The sequence below is a fragment of the Carcharodon carcharias genome, chromosome 27 (genome assembly GCF_017639515.1).
Source record: "Carcharodon carcharias isolate sCarCar2 chromosome 27, sCarCar2.pri, whole genome shotgun sequence".
Lineage (NCBI taxonomy): Eukaryota > Metazoa > Chordata > Chondrichthyes > Lamniformes > Lamnidae > Carcharodon > Carcharodon carcharias.
In genome coordinates, this window is record NC_054493.1 from 9,656,823 (window position 1) to 9,673,424 (window position 16,602).

Here is a 16,602-nt window from a genome sequence, read left to right on the forward strand (position 1 = left end):
GGAGGCTGAGGACTAGGAGGTCAGACTTGAAGTGAGGCTGAGAATTAAAATAGTAAATGAGAAGAAGCTCAGGATCACACTTGCAAAGTGAATGGTGATTTTACATGAAGCAGTCACCCAATCTGGATTTAGTCTCCACAGTGTAGAGACCACATCGTGAGCAGTGAATACAGAATACTAAATTGTAAATAGTACAAGTAAATTACTGTGTCACTGGGGAAGTGTGTTTGGGGACCTGGAATGTGGAAAGGGAGGAGGTGGCAATGAATCTGTTTCAATAAGTTTGTAACAGGCCAATGCACAGTTGTTCTGCTGTGCTATATATTTTAATGGGAATTATCAAATGTGTTTACCACTATGATTTTGGCTGGTGGACTGTAACGTCTTCGCATTTCTCTGTTGATCTATCCAGGAAGGCTGGTGTGGTAAGGACTTGTCTGTAAAATACAGTTGCTGTGAGCGTGATAATGGAACATTTATATATCAAAGGGCAGTGATACCTGATCACCTCTCGAGTGACTTTGTAACAGTGTAACTCAAATAATTACAGCTACTGCAGGAGATTCTCTGGCTACAAGTCGATAAGAAATGAATCAGGACCGTGCAGTCCCACCCAGCTGGACACCAATGGAGATGCATTGGAGGAGGATGGAGTGGTCATTGGTGTGTGCTGCCCTTGTCCTTCTAGGTGGTTGTGGTCGTGGGTTTGGAAGATGTTGTCTAAGGAGCCTTGGTGGGTTGGAGGTGAGTACAGAGGAGACGGGAGAGGGAGTGCACTTAACCTGTGTTACAGATATTAAGAAGACTCGGCACACTGTATTTAACACCAAGCTGATTTATTTTTATTATATCCAGAACATTAACACCTATAACAGGCCTAGAGTTTATTATCAGTAGAAACAGACCCCAATGAACATGGTTCAGTCCTGGATGTGATTACCAGAAAAATCCAATTACTGTCGTTACTTGTAAACTTGATGGTGACTCAGCAGAGTCCATGACCGAGTGAATGTCTTCGTAGACTCGGAGCAGGTGAATGGCCTCTCCCAGTGTGAGCTCTCTTGTATCTCAGCACGTGGGATAACTGAGCGAATCCTTTCCCACACAAGTAGCAGGTGAATGGCCTCTCTCAGTGTGACCTCGCTGGTGCACATTGAGTTGAGATGATCACTTGAACCCAGGCCTGCAGTGAGCACACCTGAACGGTGTCTTGTCTGTGTGAACACGTTGATGGGACATCAGGTCCCTGGAACATTTAAAGCACTTCCCTCAGTCTGGGCATTTAAAAGGTCTCTCATCAGTGTGAACTCGCTGGTGTGTCAGCACGTGGGATAACTGAGTGAATCCCTTCCCACACATGTAGCAGGTGAAAGGTCTCTCTCCAGTGTGAACTCGCTGGTGTGTCAGCACATGGGATAACTGTGTGAATCCCTTCCCACATGTGTAGCAGGTGAAAGGTCTCTCTCCCATGTGAACTCGCTGGTGTCTCAGCAGGCTGGCTGAACAAGTAAATCCCTTCCCACACATGTAGCAGGTGAACGGTTTCTCACCAGTGTGAACTCGCTGGTGTACAGTGAGGTGAGATGATCGCTTGAACCCAGTCCCACAGTGAGAGCACCTAAATGGTCTCTTGTCAGTGTGAACACGTTGATGGAGCAGCAGTTCCCATGAACTTTTAGAGCATTTCCCACAATCTGGGCATTTAAAAGGTCTCTCCCCAGTGTGAACTCGCTGGTGCCTCAGCAGGTTGGATAACTGAGTGAATCCCTTCCCACACTCGAAGCAGGTGAATGGTTTCTCCCCGGTGTGAATTCGCTGGTGTGTAATCAGCTGGGATGATCGAGAGAATCCCTTCCCACACACGGAGCAGGTGAACGGTCTTTCCCCAGTGTGAATGCGTCGATGAGTTTCTCGCTGACATGAGTAACTGAATCTCTCCTCACAGTCCCCACATTTCCACAGTTTCTCTCCAATTTGAACAGTGCTTTTTCCTTCCATGTTCAAAATGTTGTGCTATTCAGGCTACAATGTATTGGGCAACTCCTTCAGATGCTGTTCTCTGACTGCAAATCCTCCCCTTCTAATATCCTGTGAAACTGATTTAAAACAGAAAAAGGAAGTGAGAGGGAACCCACAAAAACACAATGGCAGGTTGGGAAATAGAACTGAATGAAAAGAGAGAGAGAGAGAAATAAAGAAAACAGAGGGTAAAGGAAAGAGATTTTATATTTATGCAGCTTGACTAAAAGACTATTTTGAGTGCATATGAGTTGGTTCCTGAGGCATACAGGCAGAAATTTAGGAATATGAGAAAACAGCCTGGGTATTCTTATATCGAGTTTGAAAGATTAAAACAAGTATTACATTAATTTGTATTTATATCACACTTTTGTCATTGACTTGGATATATATCACCACTCCTTCATCATCACTGGTGAATAACCTGTAACTCCTTACCTAAGAGCATTGTGGGAGCACCTTCCACCACACGGACTGCAGCGATTCAAGAAGGTCAAACATCATCTTCTCCACAGGTAACTGGGGATTGGCAATATCTGCTGGAATGTATGAAGAGAGAAACAAGGTTAACATTTCAGGTTGTGCAAAATAAATTACACGGAATTACAATGATGCAGAATTTGATGGTTAATACAAGTTCTGAAACATGAGAGAAATGTACAATAGCACCGAAAAAACAATTCCTGACTGTAAGATGCTGTAGGAAGATAAAACTGGTAAGTCAGCAGCACAAGGTCGAGGGATGAACAATGGTGGAAACCTCATTTAGACACGGTTGCAGAAGTAACAGTAAAATACCAAACACAGCTCAAATACACCCAGGGACAGAGGAAGTTAGACAACAGCAAAGAGGTGATCAGGGAGGGCAGAGGTGAAACAGGGAAGTGGAAGGACATGGATTAGATCCACCAGTCCAAGAGCCATGGAACCCCTTACAGACAACACAGCATAGCACTAAAAGCTCTAAATTCTAGATGAATGGTTAACTAAGCCGACAAGTTGTCAAGATTAAAATCTCCTGCTGGAGCCTGCAGCTGGAAAGATATCAGAAGCACTGGAGTCAGAAAAAAATCTCCCAGTTGAGGAAATACCCGGGGAGCGGGGTGATGTCACCGCGCAATTGTCAGTGCGTGATGACATCACAGACATAAATACAGGACATCTGGGTCTGTGCAAGCTAGTGATCACCACACATTATGAAGGATGTGAGGGTCCTTGGGAGGGGGCAGAGGAGGTTTACAAGGATGGTTCCAGGGATGAGGAATTTAAGTTGCAATATTAGATTGGAGAAACTGGGATTGTTCTCCTTGGAGCAAACGAGATTGAGGGGAGATTTATGGAGAGGTACAAGTTTATGACAGGTTTACATGAGATAGACAAAGTGAGTTGAGATGAGTGCTTGAACTCAGTCCCGCAGTAGGAGCACCTGAATGGCCTCTCACCAGTGTGAATCCACTGATGTATGGTTAGTTCAGATGATCGAATGAACCCGGTCCTGCAGTGAGAGCACCTGAATAGTCTCTCAGTGTGAACACGTTGATGGGACATCAGTTCCCCAGAGCTTTTATAGGACTTCTCACAGTCTGGACATTTAAAAGGTCTCTCCCCAGTATGAACTCTCTCATGTCTCAGCACCTGAGAAAATGGAGTGAATCCCTTCCCACACACATAGCAGGTGAACAGTCTCTCACCATTGAATTCGTTGGTGTACAATGAGTTGAAATGATCCCCTGAACCCAGTACCGCAGTGAGAGCACCTGAATGGTCTCTCATCAGTGTGAACACACTGATGGTACATCAGGTCCCCAGAACTTCTGTAATATTTCCCACAGTCTGGACATTTGAAAGGTCTCTCCCCAATGTGAACCCGCTGGTGTGTCAGCAGGTCAGATCGCCGAGTGAATCCCTTTCCGAATTCAGAGCAGGTGAACGGCCTCTCCCCAGTGTGAATGTGTCGATGAGCTTCCAGCTCAGACGGGTAACTGAACCTCTCCTCACATTCCCCACATTTCCACTGTTTCTCCCCACTGTAAATGGGGCTTTTTCCTTCCATGTCCAAAATCTGATGACATTCAGGTTACGATAAATTGAGCGGCTCCATCAGATCCTGATGTGATATTTGCTTTGAGTTTCCCAACTGCAAATCCTCCCCCTCTAACACTCTGTGAAGTTGATTTAAAACAGAAAAAAAGGGAGTGAGAGAGAACCCACAAAAACACAAAGGCAAGTTGTGAAATTGAGATAAATGAATCTGGTAATTTGTGGAGCTGACACTAGCAAAAGTGACCATGAAAGCTGCTGGATTGTCATAACAACCCAACTGGTTCACTAATGTCCTTCAGGGAAGGAAACCTGCCACTGAAACAAAGGGGAGGCAGAGAGTGAAAGAGAGAGATTTTATATATCTACAGCTCGACTAGAACTTTGACAGAATCTCCCAAATCCTCAACCTCCACTAACTAAAAGGATGAGGGGAGAGGTGTATGTCAACACCATCACCTCCAAGCTTCCCTCCATGGACTGCAGCGGTTCAAGGAGATGGCTCACTCCCACTTTCTCAAGGGCAATTAGAGATGGGCAATAAATGCTGGCCCAGCCTGCAACTTCCATAAATGAATTTTAAAAAATCTGAGTCACACACTGTGCAGATTTGTCTGACATCCAGCACTGGATGAGCAGAAATCTCCTCCACTTAAATATTCCTGGGTCAAAATCCTGGAACTCCTTTCCTAACAGCACTGTGGGTGTTACACCATATGGACTGCAGTGGTTCAAGAAGGCAGCTCACCACCACCTTCTCAAGGTCAATTAGGGATAGGCAATAAATGCTGGCTGAGCCACCAATGCTCACATTATTGACTTTAGTGCCTACTACAAATTCCACTCCCTAACCACTGACTCGCTCCCTCTCCTTGGCAACTGCCTGAGGCTGAATCACACTGTTCACAATTGCACGATGAGCTTACAGCCACATATCCACATCAACACGAAAACCACCTATTTCCAACTCAGTAACATCACCCGACTCTGCCCTAGTCTCAGTTTATCTGCTGTTGAAAGCATCATCCATTCATTTGTTAACTGTAGTCTAAATTATCCTAATGCATACCCAACCGGCCTCCAACATTCAACTCCATCCTCCCACCCCCAGAATCTTGAGGTCGTCCAAAACCCTGCTATCCGTGTGTTTACTCACACTCAGTCTTGTTCACACATCACCCCTGTGCTCACTGACCGACAAAGGCTCTCATTTTAAAAGCACCAAAACTTTAAAATTCTCATGTTTTCCTCCATGGTTGTTATGATCCCGATCTTTGTTTTCTCCTCCAGCCACTGTCCTCGCCGCCCCCTCGCCAGGTTCTCTGCACTGATCTAATTCTAGCCACTTGAGCATTCCCAATATTAATCGCTCCACCATCAGTGACTGTTCTTTCAGTTGCCCAGGCCACAGCTTTACGCCTCATTCTTCTTCTTTAAAATACTCCTTAAAACCTACCTCTTTGACAAAGCTTTTGGTCACCTGCCCTAATATGGCTCAGTGTCAAATGTTACTTTGTAATATTTCTGTGAAATGCCTTGGAAAATTTTATTATGCTAAAGGCATAATTATTGTCACTGCCTTGGACATATATAGTTGATTTCCCTCATCAATTACACATTGTAATTCAAAGTGTGAAGCAGCTTGATGGACAATTGTCATTGGGAACATTTCAAAAAATGCCCGTAATAAAGATGGCGATCGCGCATGCCTTGCCCACAATAAAGACGGCGACCGTTACCAAAGGGGCTGCAATCGGAAGAAAACTGCTGCAAAAGTGAGAACGCTAGGTTCTTTTTCGGGGTTTTGCGGATTACGCAACATGTTTACGAAACCTTTACGCCTACACACTGGATCCATCGCTTCTTCTGTCCCCCTATTTTTCCCTTACCGTTCCGGATCCGACAAATAACCGACTCTCCATCGCCATTACCCGCTCTGCGCATGCTCCAATGCTTTTCTCCACTGCGCCTGCGCAATTCTTTCCTGTGATGTCGATAAAGGATATTCCCCACCGTGGGGAATCATGGGTGAAGGCCTCGCCATTATTGTATCGCGATTTGTTTTCCTGGTGTGGTACGGAGACCGGGGCCGGAGGATCAAATAATAAACTTAGGAAACAAATTATATAGTTATATTGAAACTATTGGAGAAAATTCTGAAGGAGAGAATCTATCTCCACTTGGAGAGGCAAGGTTTGATCAAGGATAGTCAACAAAACCTTGTCAGAGGGAGGTCATACCTAACAAATTTGATTGAATTTTTTGAAAAGGTGACCAGGTGTGCAGATCAGGGTAGTGCAGTTGATGTAGTTTATATGGATTTCAGCAAAGCCTTTGACAAGGTTTTGGCTTGTAGGAGGTAGAGGGTGATGACAGAAGGATGCTTTAGTGACTGGAAGCCAGTGTCCAGTGGCGTACCACAGGGATCTGTGCTTGGTCCCCTATTATTTGTCATTTATATAAATGACATAGATGACTATGTAGGGGGTAGGATTAGTAAGATTGCGGATGACACAAAGATTGGCCGGGTGGTTAACAGTGAGGTTGAGTGTCTTGGGCTATAGGAAGAAATAGACAGGATGGTCAAATGGGTAGATAAGTGGCAGATGGAATGTAACCCTGAAAAGTGTGAGGCGATACACTATGGAAGGAGTAATTTGACAAGGAAGTATTCAATGAACAGCATGACATTGGAAGTTCTGAAGAACAAAGGGACCTTGGCGTTTGTGTCCATAGATCTACGAAGGCGAAGAGGCATGTTAGTGGGGTGGTGAAAAAGGCATTTGGGATACTTGCCTTTATCAATCGAGGCATAGGTTACAAAAGTAGGGAGATCATGTTGGAGTTGTAGAGAACCTTGGTGAGGCCACAGCTGGAGGACTGTGTGCAGTTTTGGTCGCCACATTATAGGAAGGTTGTGATTGCACTGGAGGAGTGCAGAGGAGATTCACCAGGATGTTGCCCTGGGATGAAACATTTAAGTTATGAAGAGAGGTTGGATAGACTTGGGTTGTTTTTGTTGGAGCAGAGAAGACTGAGGGGTGACCTGATCAAGTTGTACAAGATTATGAGGGACATGTACAGGGTGGATAGGGAGCAGCTGTTCCCCTTAGTTGAAGGGTCAGTCACAAGGGGGCATAAGTTCAAGGTGAGGGGCAGGAGGTTTAGAGGGGATGTGAGGAAAAACTTTTTTACCCAGAGGAATGCACTGCCTGGGAGGGTGGTGGAGGTTGCCTCACATCCTTTAAAAAGTACCTGGATGAGCACTTGGCACATCATAACATTCAAGACTATGGGCCATGTGCTGGTAAATGGGATTAGGTAGGGAGGTCAGGTGTTTCTCATGTGTCGGTGCAGACTCGATGGGCCGAAGGGCCTCTTCTGCACTGTGTGATTCTGTGATTCTGAAACCTAACTGTGCGGACCCTCCATTATCCAGCAGAAGGAAGGAGAATGTGATTTAGTGGAAAATAGAGAATCTCCAAAGAGCAGCAATAACAGCAGAATCCAACCCCTACAGTCACATATGAACTTACTAGTGCCCCAGCAGGCGGGAAGAACAACTGAATTGCTGCCCACAAACACAACATTTAAAAAGCCTCTCTCTACCGGTGGGAAAATTCAGTCAATCCTTTCACACATGTAAATTATCTGAATGGTCTGTCACAATGTGGCTATGCTGCTGTGTCCTGTCAGCTCTGAAAATCCTCCCCCTGGTGCGACTACACAAGAGTTTCCATCTCAAATGGCAATGGAATCACTCCTCAGTCAACAACAACAAAAATCTGCATTTATATAACACCTTTACTTTAACAAAACATCCCAAGATGCTTAACTTGGGTGAAATTGTAGCAGTGTTTTTGGGACCAAATTAAAGACAAAAATACAATTTGCATACAATAAAAATGGAAACACACACATCTTAGCAACACAAATCTGTGGCTCTGTTAAATGGATCATCACATTGTATAACATTCCTATGGTTGTAAAACAGCAGATAATCTGGCTCAGTATGATCTGTGCTTTGGTAGATCTGCTGTGAATATAACACACAGGGAATAGCTGTGCATTTCATATTTGTTCTATCACATACATTTACTTTAATCAAATGTCTTGAAGCTGATTGTCTACCAGACTAATTTATTCAAAAGCTTTAATAACCAGTGTTTCTTGTTTCTCAATTTTTTTTCTACAGCTCCAGCATTCATCTGACCCCATTGTTATTTGTCACTTCTGTTTTCAATCACTGTTGTCTTCAATACCCTTTTTCATAATCCACTTCCCATCTGTGTCCACTCAACTATTCAGATTTTGTTACAAAAGCTTGTAATGATGTGAAATATGTCATGCAGCCTGATATTTAACACTATTTGGGGGTGGGGGGTGGGGGGTGGGGAATGATTATTGAGTACAATTCACGCAAGATGTATTCCTTCTTAGGGAGTCCCATCTGAAAAATTAACCATCACATTAGGTTGAGATGGGAAAATGTTTTTTTATCGAGAACAAGCAAGCGCAAAAATTGTCCCAAAGTTCATGGCCATGAGCATGGGTGTCGAGTCCACATAGATGAAGCACATTTGCCGGTTGGTCCTCGACAGCAACAAGAACTCCCACTCCCCATCATCCCCCAGCCCCCTCAGCACAGCTCCTGGCCTCTCCCTGCCACTTGAAGCTCCTCACATCTGCATCCTGTTGTTGTTGTATCAAGTGATTAAACACAGCTCCACACTGTGTCCAGGAATTCCTTCCCATAATATGCAAAAGCACTCAGTCACTTCAACACATCAACAAGGCAATAAGTAATGGTGGAGGCACTGAAATGGCAGGAGCTGGAACCATGGTGAGAGCAGGAAAGTGATAGCATGAAATTAGAGGGAAGGAGAAGTAAGATGTGTCAATGTGAAATTGGAGGGGGGCGAAAGAGGAATGTCTGTATGGATTCCTCTATCATAGCCTTTCCTCGTCCTCAGTATACAACTGTAATTTGATGGTGTTTCAAAACAGCAACACGCCATGCAGTGGAAGAACACCAATTTACACCTGGGTCTGGCAGTTCCTCCAGGGTTTAATAGCCTGCTGCCTCCAGCTCTGTCAGACTGGGGCTGTGGCAACTGGTAAGGGAACCAACAAGAGGGAAAATCCTTGAACTCATTCTCAACATTCTACCTGTCACAAATGTATCTGTGCATGATAGTATTGATAGGAGTGACCCCACAAGGCTCTTGTGGAGTCAGTGTCCCACCTTCACACTGATGATTCCTCCATCGTGTTGTGGGCACTGCCACTGTGCTAACTGGGATAGATTCAGAAGAGATCTAGCAACTCAAGAATGGGAACCCATGAGGCAGTGCGAGCCATCAGCAGCAGCAGAATTGTATTCAACCACAGTCTGTAAACTCATGGCCCAGCATATCCCTCACTCCACAATTACATCAAACCAGGCGATCAAGCCTCGGTCAATGAAGAGTGCAGGGCAGCAGGTCAGGAGCAGCACAAGCCATATCGGAATGTCAACCTGGTGAACCTACAACACAGGGCTGCTTGCCAAACAGTGGAAGCAGCCTATGATAGCCAGAGCTAAGCGATCTCACAACCAACGTATCAGATCAAAGCTCTGAAGAACTAGTGACATCGCCAGCCAAACCATTCCAGCAGCTTTCCAAAGAAAATAAAGCCCAGCCTATGAAATGCTTCCTCTTCCCAACTGTTCTTGATGTGAATAAGGTTGAGTGGGAGTTCGCTAATTTCTCTCCCTTAATCTTATGAATCAGATCATTCTTGACATGGGTCCGCTGCTATTGGGCACCCAGGGAGTGACCATTCTCATTCGGTGACTCTGAGCAGTTTTGTTGGTCCAGGGGCTTGAGTGAAACTTGCCACTTTTGAAGTGTCATCATTCATTGTACATTAGGCCGCAGCTACAAACTGGTCTCTCACATTTCCAATGAAGTGGAGGAAGTTTGCTTTCATAAACCAGCAACTGTGATAAAGACAAAGCATGATGGAGAAAGAAATCTGGAGTGCAAAGGGACTTGGGAGTCCTAGTCCAGGATTGTCTTAAGGTTAACTTGCAGGTTGAGTCGGTAGTTAGGAAGGCAAATGCAATGTTGGTAGTTATTTCGAGAGGACTAGAATATAAAAGCAGGGATGTGTTGCTGAGGCTTTATAACGCTCTGGTCAGACCACATTTAGAATATTGTGAGCAATTTTGGGCCCTGTATCTCAGGAAGGATGTTCTGGCCCTGGAGAGCGTCCAGAGGAGGTTCACGAGAATGATCCCAGGAATGAAAGGCTTAACATATGAGGAACGTTTGAGAACTCTGGGTCTATACTCGATGGAGTTTAGAAGGATGAGGGGGGATCTGATTGAAACTTACAGAATACTGAAAGGCCTAGATAGAATGGACATGGGGAAGATGTTTCCATTAGTACGAGAGAATGGACAGGAGGGCACAGCCTCAGAGTAAAGGGAAGACCTTTTAGAACAGAGATGAGGAGAAACATCTTTAGCCAGAATTGGTGAATCTATGGAATTCATTGCCACAGAAGGCTGTGGAGGCCAGATCATTGAGTGTATTTAAGACCGACATAGATAGCTTCTTGACTGATAAGGGGATCAAAGGTTACGGGGAGAAGGCGGGAGAATGGGGCTGAGAAACTTATCAGCCATGATTGAATCGCGGAGCAGACTCGATGAGCCGAATGGCCTAATTTCTGCTCCTATGTCTTATGTCTAAGACTCAGTTGGAGCACAGTGATACAGTGGAGGAATGGAGAGCTGAGGTTCACCTATGAAAGCAGCAAAGTATTAAAAAAAAGCAACAGCACCCAAAGTGGGTCTTGAACCCACAAACCTGAGATTACAGGCCTCATGCACTACTGACTGTGCTAGCCAGAAGCTCAAGGGACTGATGTTTTCCATTCAATCATTCACAGCTTCCCTTTCTTAGTTGCACCTCCTTCCAAACACTGTGACCCATTTTCCTCAGGATTTGTTCCTGGATTTAATATTTACCTGCTTTGTGACCTTATTTTGAGATCAGATTCTCTTCAATCTCCAACACAAATTGAGTTGCAAACCTGTCAGGCAAACAATGGAAAACAAGTCAGTCGGTAACACAAATCCCATGGTGCTCATTTTCATATTCACAACAGTCAACTTTTAAATAAAAGGAAGGAATTTTGCAGTGAAAATATTTAGAAAGTTGTTTTTATTTGTGACACACTAACTCGGGTATTCTGTAAATGCTGCTTGGAGGTTCAGTGACCGGGATACAATCTTTCTGTATTTTCCTGAGCCGGTGCTCGGTTGTATTAGGAGGTTTAGCCTGGGTTGGAGTGTCTTGCATCCCAGGGATGGGCAGTAACCCACTGATTGAAGCTGCAGCCGCCTCTTTCTGCTGGCAGCGAGCGACTGGAGAGTGCGGGGCCGGAATATTGCTGCTTTTCTGCTTTTCCCTGTCTCACTCACTGTGGAGCTGAGGAGGAGCGAATGGGTTTGTTTGAATCCAATAACTTCATAGATTTCCAATGGATACAGGGTTGGTCTAATCATTTTCTCATTAAACTTGAAATAAATGAATTAATAATCCATTTGTGTGGGGCAGGGAAAGGGATATGGTGGCATAGTGGAAATATCACTAAACTAGTGATCCAGAATCCCAAGCTAATGATCTGGGGGACAAGGGTTCAAATCCCAGTAGAATTTGAATTCAAGTAATAATCTGGAATTGAAAAGCTAATCTCAATAATGATGACCATGAAACCATTGTTGTAAAAACCCATCTGGTTCACCAGTGCCCTTTAGGGAAGGAAACCCGCTGTCCTTACCTGATCTGGCCTACGTGTGATTCCAGACCCACAGCAATGTGGTTGACTCTTAACTTCTTATGATGTGACAAGCGGCTCAGTTCAAGGGCAATAAAACCATAAAATGCTGGAAAAACTCAGCAGGTCTAACAGCATCCGTGGAGAGTAAAAAAAACAGAATTAACATTTTGAGTCCGTATGATTCTTCTTCAGAGTCATCCCTTCAAGTCTTTCAATGTCTTGTCTGTAACCAAGTATTCTGATTGTCCCAAAGTCGAAATTAGGTTGAAATCCCTGATGTGCTGTAACGAGAATCCTTTCAATGTCTCAGATCAGTTAATTTCACTGATAACGTCAGAATCAATGTTCCAGCGTCTTAAAGAAGGGAAAGGTGCCTTGACTGACACACACTAAGTCCAGATGTCAGTTTCTCTCCTCTTAACCCAGAGAAATTAAGACCACAGATGATAAAATTGATTTCCTTGACATATTCTGATATATCCTGACCATTGACTAACTGTAAATTTCTCCAGAAACTTGGGGCTGTGACTGCTTCCTGAAAGAAAGTGTCCAGCTGACTCTCCCCCTCCCTGATGTCTGCAGCTCAATAACCCTGAGCCCAGGTTTCCTGAGCTGCAGACACTCACCGCAGAAATGATAGTCCAGGATCTCAATATTCTCCAGAAACTCCTACTTGCTGCAGTCCCAGCACAGCACCTGCCCTGCAAAGAACTTTAAACTCTGGCCCAGTAATAAGAGTTATTGCCTTCAGCAGAAATAAACAAAGCATGTGATTAACAGCAGCATCCAATCCCTGCAGTCACACATGAACCCGCTGGTGTCTCAACAAGTTGGATGGTCGATTGTATCCCTTCCCACATTCGGAGCAGGTGAATGGCCTCTCCCCACTGTGAGTGCGTTGGTGTATCTGGAGATTGGATGACTGAGTGAATCGCTTCCCACACACAGAGCAGGTGAATATCCTTTCCCCAGTGTGAACTCGCTGATGTTGAATAAGGTGAGATGATTGTCTGAATCTCTTCTCACAGTGAGAGCAACTGAATGGTCTCTTGTCAGTGTGAACAAGCTGGTGTTTAATTAGATCAGGAGAGGTTTTAAAGCAATCTCCACAGTAAAAACATTTAAAAGGCCTCTCGTGACTGTGAACTCTCTGGTGTGACCACAGGCTGGATGACTTAGTGAATTCCTTTCCACACACAGAGCAGGTGAACGGTCTCTCCCCAGTGTGACTGCGTCGGTGAGTTTCCAATTGGGATGGGAAACTGAATCCCTTCCCATAATCCCCACATTTCCACGGTTTCTCAATGGTGTGGGTGTCTTTGTGTCTCTCCAGGTTGGAAGATCTGTTGCAAACTTGTCCACACACAGAACATGTACAGTTTCTCCCCGCTGTGAATGGTGTGATGTTTTTTCAGGCCGTGTAACTGGTTAAAGCTCTTTCCACAGTCAGTGCACTGGAACACTCTCACTCGGGTGTTGTGTGTCTCGGTGCTTTTCTGGTCACACTGATGTTTGTTATCTTTTCCCACAGACAGATCAGGGAAACATTTCTCCTTCCACATTCAAAGGCTGATGATATTCAGGTCCTGATGAATCGACTGACTCTGAGAGGTCTTGATGTGATGTTTGGTTAGTTTCCTGTGCAAATTATCTCCTTCTAATATCCTGCAGAAAGAGTTGACAGTGTCAGTATCGTCATCAGTCCATGTTAGAAATTCAAAACAGACAATTCTAGTTTCTATGCAATTTTTTCTCTCTCTGTTCTTTCAAACATGTGATCTAAATCAAACTAAAAGAAGCCCCAAAAGGCAAAAAAAGCAAATGGAATTTTCACAACTAAACCACAATGTTAATTTCAGTGACTATGAGACACTCTGCAATCTGAGGTGCCCACTGTTTGTGGAAGGCATCAACCATACGGATGGACGCTGCATCCTGCCTGGCCCTGGCCACCAGGGCACAGGCAAGACCACAGGTGACCCGCAGCCCACCCACCCTTGATCTACAAGTTGTAACCATGCTGACGAGCAGCTCCAGGACAAGATGCTCTAATGTACCCAGTCCCCTCCACACTGGGCAGGCAACGATTAGGAGCCTGGGTTTGAAGTGTGACCAGACATTGAGGAGCAGACCTTCAGGTAATTATACAGGGGCTGCAACCTCTCATAATGAATATATACATGGCCCATAGACTCCTGTAGGCTGCAAATATCACCTGCAGCCTAGGAGTGGGTGAAGCTGTTTAAAAATGTGTTGCCCTGTTGAAACCAAGTCCAAGGCACTGGGACCTAGTTGGGAACAGATTCCCCCCTGCAGCCCCGCCCACTCCCTGTTGTGTCACCAGGGACGTCCGCGCATGCGCTCTGCTCCCAGCTCAACCAAAATGGCGGCCGTTAACCTGAACTTGTTCGGAAAAAAAAGAACCAGGCTGCAAACAGGAGTATATCAGGGTCTTATTCGAGGTTTGGTGCCTTTACGAGGTGTTTAGAAACCCTCCCCGTCCTCCTGCCGCCTCCATCGCTCCCTCCGTGTTTTCATTTTCTGACCAGCTTGAAGATAAGACGGACAAAAGACTCCGCATCGCCATTAAGGCGCATGCTCCAAACCACTGGGCGGTACTGCGCCTGCGCACCGCTCTCCTGTGGTGGGGATAGAGGACATTCCCCACCGTCGGGGATGCTGGGTAAAGTCTTCGCCGTCTAGTGGCCTAATTGGTGAATCGTGAGTCCTTTTTTTGCAACGATGTGGGGATTGGGGCCAGTGTTGGGGAGTCAATAAAATTAGCAACCAAATTATACAGAAGCCCAAGTGCACAGAACCTCCATTATCCACCTAAAAGAAAGGAATTGATGGTGAATTGCAAATCCCCCAAAGTTTTACCGAAACAGCAAAATCCAATCCCGCCAGTCAAATGTGAACTCAGGAGATGGGATGACTGAGTGAATCCTTTCAGTGAGTAACTGTCAGGATTGTTGTCTCGCGGATATTCCTGGTTGTGTATTTTTAGTTATGCTGTCATACACCAATAACACAGAGAAACCTGGAAACAGGCTGTAGCTCCTTTTTTTTTTCAATTCATCACAGGATATGGGTATCACTGACAATGCAGACATTTATTACCATCCCTAATTGCCCTTAAGAATGTGATGGTGACCTGCCTTCCCAAACCGCTGCAATCCAATTGAATTTTACTTTCTCTGAGCGGTTTTGATATGACCAAGTGGCTTATGCACCATTTCAAAGGGTCAAGCACATTGCTGTTGGTCTGGAGTCACCTGAAGAACAGATGAGGCTGGGATGGCAGATTTCCACTCCTCGAGGATGTCAGGTGACCAGTTGAACTTTTGTAACAATGCATTCGTTTCATAATCACTGATAACAGCTTTTATAGTAGATTTTTATTCCGGATTTATTGAATTAACTGAATTTAAAATGTTTAATTGTTGTGATGGGATTTGAACTCACATCTCCAGATCATTATTCCCACTCGATTACTAATCCAGTAATGTAACCACTATGGGCATGTCATCAGAAAGCTTGAATTCAGATTGACAAACAGGTGCTGTACTCAGAGCTACACCAGGGAGACCCTTCACATGGGGCCAAAGGAAACTTTTCAAAGACAATCTCAAGGCCTCTGTGACATGCTGCTCTATCAACGTAAACACTTGGGAAACAGATTCCCGATCGCCTCCAAAATGGCGATTCATCATCCAAAAACGTTTCAGTCAACAAGAGCAGCCACTGAGAGAGACAAACAGAGAGGGCAGCTGCTTGTGTCAACAATCCACCACCAACTCCACTGGCTGACAACCCCCATGTCCTCACTGTTGGGAGAGCCTGCAAGGCTAAAATAGGGCTCATTAGTCATTTGTGAACCCACAGCTAACACTTACATCTCACTTCCACCCAGTCATCAACAAGAAAGAATCATCCCTGACATGAGGGATTGTCAATGGATAACCACAATGTTATCTACTTTATCTGCGGATTGAATGTCGGTTACACAATTGCAGCAGCAGTTAACAGCCTCCTGTGAACTCCTCCATGTGATATCTTAGTGCAGATTTTCAACAATTTATTTTGAGTGTGTTTATGTTAAATGAGTTAATACTGATTTTATAAACCAATCATTAGGCCTCAGTTGGAGTGCTATATTCATTTCTGGGCATCACACTTTAAACAGGATTTCAAAGCCTTAGAGAAGGTGATTTACTAGAATGGTACCAAGGATAAGAGGCTTCAGTTATATGGAGAGACTGGAAAAACTGGGATTGTTTTCCTTGGAGCAAATGGTCAAAAATGGAGGTGGTGGCATTGTGGTATTGTTACTGGAGTAGTAATCCAAAGACCCAGGGAAATGATCTGGAGACTGGGTTCAAATCCCACCAAATCTCATGATGACCATGAAGTCCTTATCAAATGTCATAGAAACCCATCTGATTCACTAATGTCCTTCAGAGAAGGAAATCTGCCATCCTCACCTGGTCTGGCCTGCATTTGACTCCAGACCCAGAGCAATATAGTTGACTCTTAAAATTCCCAGAACTGACAGCACATGGATTGCAGCAGTCTGAAAGAAAAAAGATGCAATAGCAGTTTTCAAAATCATGAACGGCTTTGATAAACTAAAGAAACAGGAAGGGTCTCTAGTAGCAGAAAAATAGCTAATCAGAGGACACAGATTTCAGAACATCTTTTTTAAGCAGT

General features: G+C 44.6%; 1 long non-coding RNA gene across 1 annotated transcript; it reads right to left on the reverse strand.

The window, feature by feature from the left end:
- Positions 1-1,534: 1,534 nt before the first annotated feature.
- On the reverse strand, positions 1,535-13,257 carry LOC121270231. The gene is made up of 4 exons (XR_005941499.1): positions 11,893-13,257; positions 11,078-11,142; positions 2,458-2,558; positions 1,535-2,096 (listed from the first exon to the last, which is right to left on the reverse strand). It is a non-coding gene; the product is annotated as an uncharacterized LOC121270231 (long non-coding RNA).
- Positions 13,258-16,602: the final 3,345 nt, after the last annotated feature.